Raw genomic sequence first — 9192 nt, forward strand, 5'->3', positions numbered from 1 at the left:
CTATATCCTAGTCCCATGTTCCTAGCCATGACCTGAGTTAATCTGCTTTCCCTGTTAGGCCCCTTGCATTGAAATGATTGCAGTTTAATTTATCAGTCCTACCATGTTCTCTGTTTTGTCCCTGCTTGCCCTGACTGCTTCTTTTCTCAACGGTGCGAGTCTCACATTGATCTCTTTCCTCATTATTTCGCTGGGTGCCGACTCCACCCCCACCCCCGCCCCACCTTACTAGTTTAAATACTCCTGAACAGCTGTCGCAAACCTCCCTGCCAATATATTAGTTCCCTTTCAATTCAAGTGCAATCCATTCATCCTGTGCAGGTCACATCTACCCCAGAGAAGATTCCAATGATCCAAAAAAGTTAATCCTTTCCCTATTCACCAGCTACGTAGCCACCCATTCATCTGCTCTATCCTCCTATTCCTTCCCTCAATAGCTCATAGAACCGGGAGTAATCCAGATATTACTATACCAAGGATCTCCTTTTTAAATTCCTGCCTAATTGTCTATATTCTCCCTTCAGTATCTCATATTTTTCCCTTCCTGTGTCATTGGTTTCAATGTGTACAATGACTTCCTGCTGGTCCCTCTCCCCCTTTGAGAAAATTCGGCACCCTCTCTGAGACATCCTTGACACTGGCACCAGAGAGGCAACACACAATTCTGATGTTTTGCTGCTAGCCGCAGAAACAGAGTCCTCGAGCACAATCGATCTCTTGGAAACTAGCGTACCCCTCTTTGCATTAGAGCCAGTCTCGATACCAGAAACTTGGCTGTTCTTTCTACGTTCCCCTGAGAGTCCATCACCTCCCTACATTTTCCAACACAGCATACTTGTTTGAAATGGGGATAGCCACAGAAGACTCCTACACTACCTGCCTACCCTCCTACCTTTCCTGGAGTTAACACATCTACCTGTATCTGCGGCTTTTCTCCCTTCATATAACTGCCATCCATCACACCCCCTTGTTCTTGTAAATTTTTAATTGTGTTTAACTGTCACTCCGACCAATCTATTCGATCTGACAGGATTCACAATCGAAAACATTTATTGCAGATTTCATTCTCAATAGCACATAAAATCTCTTGAAACTCCCACGTCTACAGTCCCAGGAAATAGCACTGTATTATTGTTCTACAAAACACTTCTCCAGGCTAACTTCATACTTACGGCTTAAATTTTCAAAGTTTAATCAAGAGGCAGATCTCAATCAAACACCCTAAGCAGGAAAGAACCCACTCTACTCTTGTTATAGATCTACAGCAAGGCTATACTTAAAACTATTCACTTACCTGCTTCTGCGCTGTCACCTCTCCCAAACAGGTTCCTCCAAGATCAGTTGTGTATTGCGCTGTTTGTGACGTTTCCCTGGATATACTCTAAAATCCAGCGAAACATGAATTCAAACAGCAAAGGCAGTAGCTGGGCTAAAACATCATAACTCACAGAAATTTATAACGAACAATGTGACAATGATGATGTATGACTGTCTGACCCAACCTTGGAAATAAAGAGATTAGGTTTGTATCCATAAGAAAAAAATATTATTATAAATTAAGTTTTCTGCATAACTCATGAAATGTTTTGCTTATGAAATGTCATTAAATCAGCAATGTAACTACAAATTATTTATACCAACCTAAATGATATACCTTAAAATATATATATATATTGGCAACATCTTTATGTTATCCAATGAATGGGCGAGTAGGCCATCTAGTGGCTATTTGCCAGTTTTGTGTTAGCTGAAAGACTGTAGAAAATCTTGCAGCTGATTGTATTTCGAGCAGTTCATTAACTGCTTCCCATGATAGATATATGGTGAATAAAGTTGTTCAATGCTGAAGGTCTCTTTCCGAGATTTTCTTCAACAATCATCAAATAAAAGCTTTTCTTTCTCCTTCCTAATTGTTTGATGTACTTGTCCAATCACAATTTTTTAAAATTATTTTGCAGTTCACCCAGACTGCTCTGTATCTCAACATTCTCCAGTCTTCTTCTGCTAATGAATATGTTGCTTGTCCATGCTCAATACGAGATGGACAATGCATAGTATTATAATCCATCTGCTATTTTTTTCTTTACTCGCTTTAAATGTATGTTCTTGTTCCTGATGAAGGGACTTTGCCCGAAACGTCGATTTTCCTGCTCATCAAATGCTGCCTGTCCAGTTGTGCTTTTCCAACACCACTTTCTGACTCTGATCTCCAGCATCTGCAGTCATTACTTTCACTGCTTAACTATATGTTCCCGATCGAGACTCTTACTGCTCGACTCACTAATTTCTTTCTTGACTCTGTATTAGTTTGAGTACAGTTTGTGATTATGAATGTACCAGCACTGATCTCTCGTTACAATTTAATGACCTGCAAATGACCCATTTTTCCTCAATTTGTTTCTCATCATGACTCAATTATCCCTCTAAACTAGTACATTCACCACATCACCATGTGCTGTGAGAACAGGCTGTAGCATTATATGTGGAACATTATAAAATGTCTTTTAGAAATACAAATGCGCTGGCCACCCTTTATCCATCCTGCTTGATGTATCCTCATATGTTATGGACTATTTGGCCAGCATGTTTTGCTTCTCATAAAAAACTACTTTACCTCATTTCTAAATATTTCACAGCAAGTCTTTAAAAAGGCAGTATAGCAATGTTTTCCCGACGATAACCGTTAGACTGACACAGACATTATTTCCTGGTTCTGTTTCCCATCCTTGGGTTGAGGAGGAGAATCCTTTGTGGTAATCTCAGTCAGTGAGAGGGATTGAACCTCAGTCCGTGACAGGGATTGAACCCATGCTGTTGGCATCACTGTGTATCATAAACCAGCTAACCAATCCTCTCTCAGAAGGTTAGGTCAGAATAGAATCAGAAGCTGGCAGTCCCATCCATCTGGGAACTGGAGGTGAGGCTGTCCAATTCAGAGGCTGAACTACTGTTCATGATTAAAATAGCGATGCTGCTGAATGAAAAGAAGTTGTTGTGATGTTAGCCCCTGGCAGGTAAAACAGTGGCAACGATTTGACTGGACAGAAGGTAAACACCATGACGACTATTTAACCCTGAGAAAATGAGCAGGCGTACAGCTTCAATAAATGTATTTTGATAACATTTAATTTGCACAAGTGCAATCCTCAGCCACATCAGAATAGGCTATTCTGAGTGAGAACATAGGCTGATATTTACTTAGTTTGGGAAGAAAGTTTTGGCTTAACTTTTTTTTTTAACCAAAATCAAGATCAAATGGAAAGGAGATTGCATTAGCTCCTTCATCTCTTCCCTGTATTTGATTTGTACAGCTACATAAATACACGGGTTTGTACAGGAACTCACATACATGAGAATGTACCCAGATTCAGTGGCAATATGTGTTGGAGCTGTGTGATCCCCTCAGTAATACACTGTTGTTGTGAGTTTGCTGGTTAAAAAGTTAACAACTGCTCTTAGCCACAAAAGGACAAAACTGCCTGATACACTGAACAGTAACACGATGGAATTCCTTCTCCTTTTCATCTCTGGGTCAGTGCTACTCTCATTGCTAAGACCCCCGCAGTGCCCTGAGGACTTTGCTGGTCACTACAATACGCTGGACTGTCAAAGAGTTAAACAGGAATATCAAACAGAAAGGCAGCCATGCAACTAAAATATATTTCAGCCAAGAGTAGGCCTCACCTGCAGGCGATGTATAAAAGGCCATATTGGAGCGACCACCCCAGGCAATGCTGGAAATTATTCAGTTGGAGTCATGGGTAAACCAGAAGGATATATTCTCCAAAGAAATCAGAGCTGACAGGGTGGTAAAAATCACAGTGACAGTTTTGACTGTGCAATAGTTTGATTTAAATTTCTGACAACACATTGTTAGAAACCCATAAATTGTAAAGAACACAATGAACCACAGAGACATATCCAATGTGGCTGGATTAACACAGAGAATGAACTTACAAACAGCAGTGTCGGACATAAATGAGTGTGGAAAGTGATAACTCAAAATGTGATACACAATGACATTGAAACATGTCACCAGGAAATCTGCAGTTGCCATGGCAATCATGTAAGCCAAGACACATTTAGAAAGTCCACAGTTTCCACTGGCGAGAATGACAATGGTCAGTAGGTTTGCTGTAAGAAACGCCACATGAAATGTTTGGGAAATAGCTGGAGGTGATTTTACATCGAGTTTCCCAAAGACTTATTTTATAATGTAGACGAACGGACTGACAATTGAGGGCAAAACAACATTGAAAATTTAATGTCGGTGCTCTTCCAAGAAACTTTATATGTCATTGATGGCAATGTCTAAATAATTTCTATATAATTGCTAAATATTTCTTGATTCCAATAAAACATTCCGTTTGGACACAAATATTGTATTACCACCCAAGATTTGATTTTTTTCACTGATACTCATCCTGGAGGAGCTGCTCAGTAAATGTGCATCACTGAATCTGTCTTCCCAAGTTCTTTCTGATGGCTAAGTAACTCTGCAATGAGGACTCTTCCTGAAATCCGCTACATGAACACCATGACATTCACTGTCCACAAGAAAAATAACATTGTCTTACCAAGTATGCCAAAGGCTGCAATAACAGGATAGCAAATGTTCTTTATCTGGAGAATTGTTGCCATTCTTTCATGAAGAATGAAAACTTTTCCTCACATTTTCTGGCTTCTTGTGAAATCCATCTGAGATCTTTAATTTCACCTTCTTCATAAATTAAGCCATCTCTCCCTGAGAGTAAATGAGACCACACAATAGCTGTGTCAAAACAATTAGTGGCAGTCCTTTAACACACAAGGGATGGCTTTCTAGCTCAGTGCGGCTGGATCATCAGGTGGGATAATTCCAAAGTTCATGCCATGAATTCCCAAACATTAAACCCAGAGAAGAGAACGTGAACCCAAAGTGTAGGGAATATTTTGTGAAGGCTGGATAGATCATTCCACTAATCACTGCTGTTGTGGAATTATGCAAATTAAAGAAAATCTTCAATCAATTGTTATTTAATAATATTGTTTAGTCTAAGAATGACAGTGTAATATAATAGTACTGACCCCTGTTAATTTCCTCACAGTACAATGCATGGTGTAATGTCATCAGCAGTGATCAGAACCATTATCTAAGATTACTCCTGGTTGGCACAACCAGGCAATGCACAAAATCTGGCATTAATGATAACTCTAACGAGCACAGGAATTACTCTAACATGGAGTAGAAGATAAACTGCCCTCATATTCCTGGCAATGCACAAAATCTAACATTAAGGATAACTCTAACGAGCACAGGAATTACTCTAACATGGGGTAGAGGATAAACTGCCCTCATGATGCAGAAGAGTTGTGGTGCACACACATGCATACATTCGCACACACTCATGTACGCACACGCACGTGCACATGCACACACACGCGCACACACACACACACACACACGCACACACATACACACACACACACACACACACACGCACACACAGTTTCAAAGAAACTTTAAATCCAAACGAATATTTGGATTTCTGCAATCCCTGTGTGTCAGATTAGCACATGGAAATTCACCCAGCTGGGTCAGGCTCAATGTTCCCCTCCCAGATATTGGAAACTGTCCATGTAGACGTTTGGAACCAGAAATCTAATTGAGCAAAATAGAGAGAATCAAACAAGGAAATTTGCAGTGAGACTATAGAATGCTTCCATCCAGTTGGGAATGTTAGGAAGGTGATATCACAGAATCATCGACTAATACCGTGCACACGAGGCCATTCTACCCATCAAGTCTCTGCCACCAAAACCGCACTCATCCTTACATTAATCCCATTTTCCACACTAGGCTGAGAGCCTTGACTATACCATGTGCTCATCCAGGTGCTTTTTTAAAGGTTGGGAAGTTTGCCATCTCAATTACCCTCTCACACAGTAAATTCCAGGTTCCCACCACTCTCTGCTGGGAAAACAATCTTCAAATCACTTTGAAAACTCCTGCCTTTCACTTTAAAATTTGCCCCTTATTATCGACCCTTCAGTCAAGATATTTGAGCATAGGGTTTTACAGATAAAATTGTATGAATATGTGATAGGGTGTCTCTGCACAAGGATGTATGACAATGTGGAAGAGCATGTGAGGACATCTGTGTGAGTGACTGAGTGTGCAAGGACATGAAAGTTCATGGTGTGTGTGTGACTACAGTGCACAATGTGATTTAATGAGAGTGATAAAATAAGAGTGAGGGGGTGTGAGTGTGAGGGTGATTGCTGCAACGTGTGAGAGACTGAGTGCAGGAAATTGAGTTTGAGAGAGTATGGTGTGTGTGTCAGAGTCGGTGACCGTGTGTGATACAGTGAGAGCAGTGATTATTTGGCAGCGAGTGTGAGAGACTGTGAGAGTGTGTGTCTGTGTGTGTCTGTGTACAGTGGTCTGTTTGTTTTGTGAATTATTACTGGGACAGGGACATGTTGGGGTTTATAGACAGTTACACCATGGGATCATCGGCACTCAGCCTCTGCACTTGGATGGACACATGCAGGCAGACAGGCACAGTCTCACATCAACATACTCAGGAGCACCATGAGAAACACACAGTCTCCCTCTCTCTCTCTCTCTGACACACTCACGTGCAAAACAACAGGGGTTCAACATTACTGCTATTAATCATAATAATAAAGATTTAGATATCGAGTTGTTATACAGAAACACATGAAACTGGAACTGAAGTCGGTCACTTGCTCACTGGAACCTACTCGACCATTTCAGAAGATGATAGCTGGTGAGTTGACTTTTAGAGTTCCATATTCCCATCGTCCCAGAGTACCCTCAGAATCTTGCTATGCAAGGGAATAAATCTACCTGTAACTTATACATGTTCATCGTCCCCACCCCTATCACATTCTGGGACAACGTTACGCAGCCCTAAAAAAAAATTCTCATCTCTGTCCAAAAAGGGTGACCCGCCACTTATTTTAAAACCATATCCCCAGTCTGAACTCCCCCACAAGGAGAAACATCCATTGCCCATCCACCATGTCCAGATCATTAGAGACCTTACACACTTTGATCAGGTAACCCTTAACTTGTCTCAACTCCAGCAGCAATAAGCCCAGTCTCTTCACCTATCCCCAAAGCACAAATCAACCACTCAAATCGAGTAAAATCATGTGAGGTATGGAAAAAGTTGACAGCCAACCGCTTTTCCCCAGGGTAGGAATGTCTAAGACTAGAGGGCATGGAAATATTGGGCCGAAGGTCCTGTTTCCATGCTATCAATCTCCATGAATCATTGACTCTGTGAGAGCTTGTGGTACAAAGACAATTGGATTGCAAATCAGTGATCCCGGTGTCACCAAATTGCCTGTGGCATCAAACCTATGGTTCAATCAACCATGAGATAGGGCTGAAAATGATCAGTTGTTATGACACGGGGTAAACCCCTCTGCAAATTTAAACCCAACACACAGAAGCTGACCTTGTGCCATAAATTGTTACATTTCGGGAGGCAAAGAATTATCCCAGATGTGACTATTTAAAGTAAAAACTAACAATTTTATTATTTAAGTCCCACAGCGAATATTAAAACAACAGCTATTGACAACTCCTTTATTTTAAATCTATCTTTTACCTCCCACTCTACAATGCTGATCCAATTTTTTAAAAAAATAAGATTTGGAGAGATAGTTAGAAGCAATGATGAATTTGCAACATCAACAGTATGTGATGGATGGCAGCTTTTGGAAGGGGGGGAAGTCTCAGATACAGTCACGTAGATGGGTTAACTCCAGGAATGGTAAGAGAGGCAGGGAGCTATTGCAGGAGTCTTTTGTGGATCTCCCCATTTCAAGCAGGTATGCTGCTTTGGAAAACATAGTGGGTGATAAATTCTCAGGGGAACACAGAACGAACAGTCAAGTTTCTGATATTGAGTCTGGCTCTTATGCAATGAGGGGTACGTCGGGATCCAATTGTGTTAGGGGATTCTCTAGATCGAGGTGCAGGCAGATCTTTCTGTGGTCAGCAGCGTAAAAGCAGAATGGCATGCTGCTTCCCTGGTGCCAGGATCAAGGATGTCTCAGAGAGGGTGCAGAATGTTCTCACATGGGAGAGGGGCCAGCAAGAGGTCATTGTCCACATTGGAACCAATGACATAGGAAGGGAAAAGGTTGAGATTCTGAAGGGAGATTACAGAGAGTTAGGCAGAAATTTGAAAAGCAGGTCCTCGGGAGTAGTAATATTTGGATTACTCCCGTTGCTACGACCCAGTGAGGGCAGGAATAGGAGGATAGAGCAGATGATTGCATGGCTGAAGAGCTGGTGTTTGGGGGAAGGATTCACGTTATTGGATCATTGCAATCTCTTTTGGGGTAGAAGTGATCTGTACAATACAGACGGATTGAACCTAAATTGGAAGGGGACCTATATACTGGCAGGGAGATTTGCTAGAACTGCTCGGGAAGATTTAAACTAATCAGGCAAGGTGGGGTGGAGGGGTGTGGACCCAGGGAGCTGCTGATGAAAGTGATCAATCTGAGACTGGTACAGTTGAGAACAGAAGCGAGTCAAACAGTCAGGGCAGGCAGGGACAATGGAGGACTGATAAATTAAACTGCATTTATTTCAAAGTAAGGGGCCTAACATGGAAGGAAGATGAACTCAGGGCATGGTTAGGAACATGGGACTGGGATATCATAGTAATTACAGAAACATGGCTCAGGGAAGGGCGGGACTGGCAGCATAGTGTTCCAGGATACAAATGCTACAGGAAGGATAGAAAGGAAGACAAGAGAGGAGAGGGGTGGCATTTTTGATAAGGGATAGCATTACAGCTGTGCTGAGGGCGGATATTCCCGGAAATACATCCATGGACGTTATTTGGATGGAACTGAGAAATAAGAAAGGTTGATAACCTTACTGGGATTGGATGAGAGACACCCTAATACTCAGAGGGAAATTGAGAATAAATTTGTAAGGAGATCTCAGCTATCTGTAAAAAAATTAGGGTAGTTATGGTAAGGGATTTTAACTTACCAAACATAGACTGGGATTGCCATAGTGTTAAAGGTTTAGATGGAGAGGAATTTGTTAAGTGTGTACAAGACACTTTTCTGATTCACTATGTGGATGTACCTGCTAGAGAAGTTGAAAAACTTTACTCCCTCTTGGGAAATAAGGCAGGGCAGGTGAGTGAGGTGCCA

General features: G+C 41.5%; 1 pseudogene; it reads right to left on the minus strand.

Moving 5' to 3' along the window:
- Positions 1-3222: 3222 nt before the first annotated feature.
- On the minus strand, positions 3223-4641 carry LOC148146662 (uncharacterized; annotated as a pseudogene).
- Positions 4642-9192: the final 4551 nt, after the last annotated feature.

The sequence above is a fragment of the Chiloscyllium plagiosum genome, unplaced genomic scaffold (assembly GCF_037043375.1).
Source record: "Chiloscyllium plagiosum isolate Xiang-an unplaced genomic scaffold, Cpla_swu_hap1 HiC_scaffold_20, whole genome shotgun sequence".
In the NCBI taxonomy this organism is placed as follows: Eukaryota; Metazoa; Chordata; class Chondrichthyes; order Orectolobiformes; family Hemiscylliidae; genus Chiloscyllium; species Chiloscyllium plagiosum.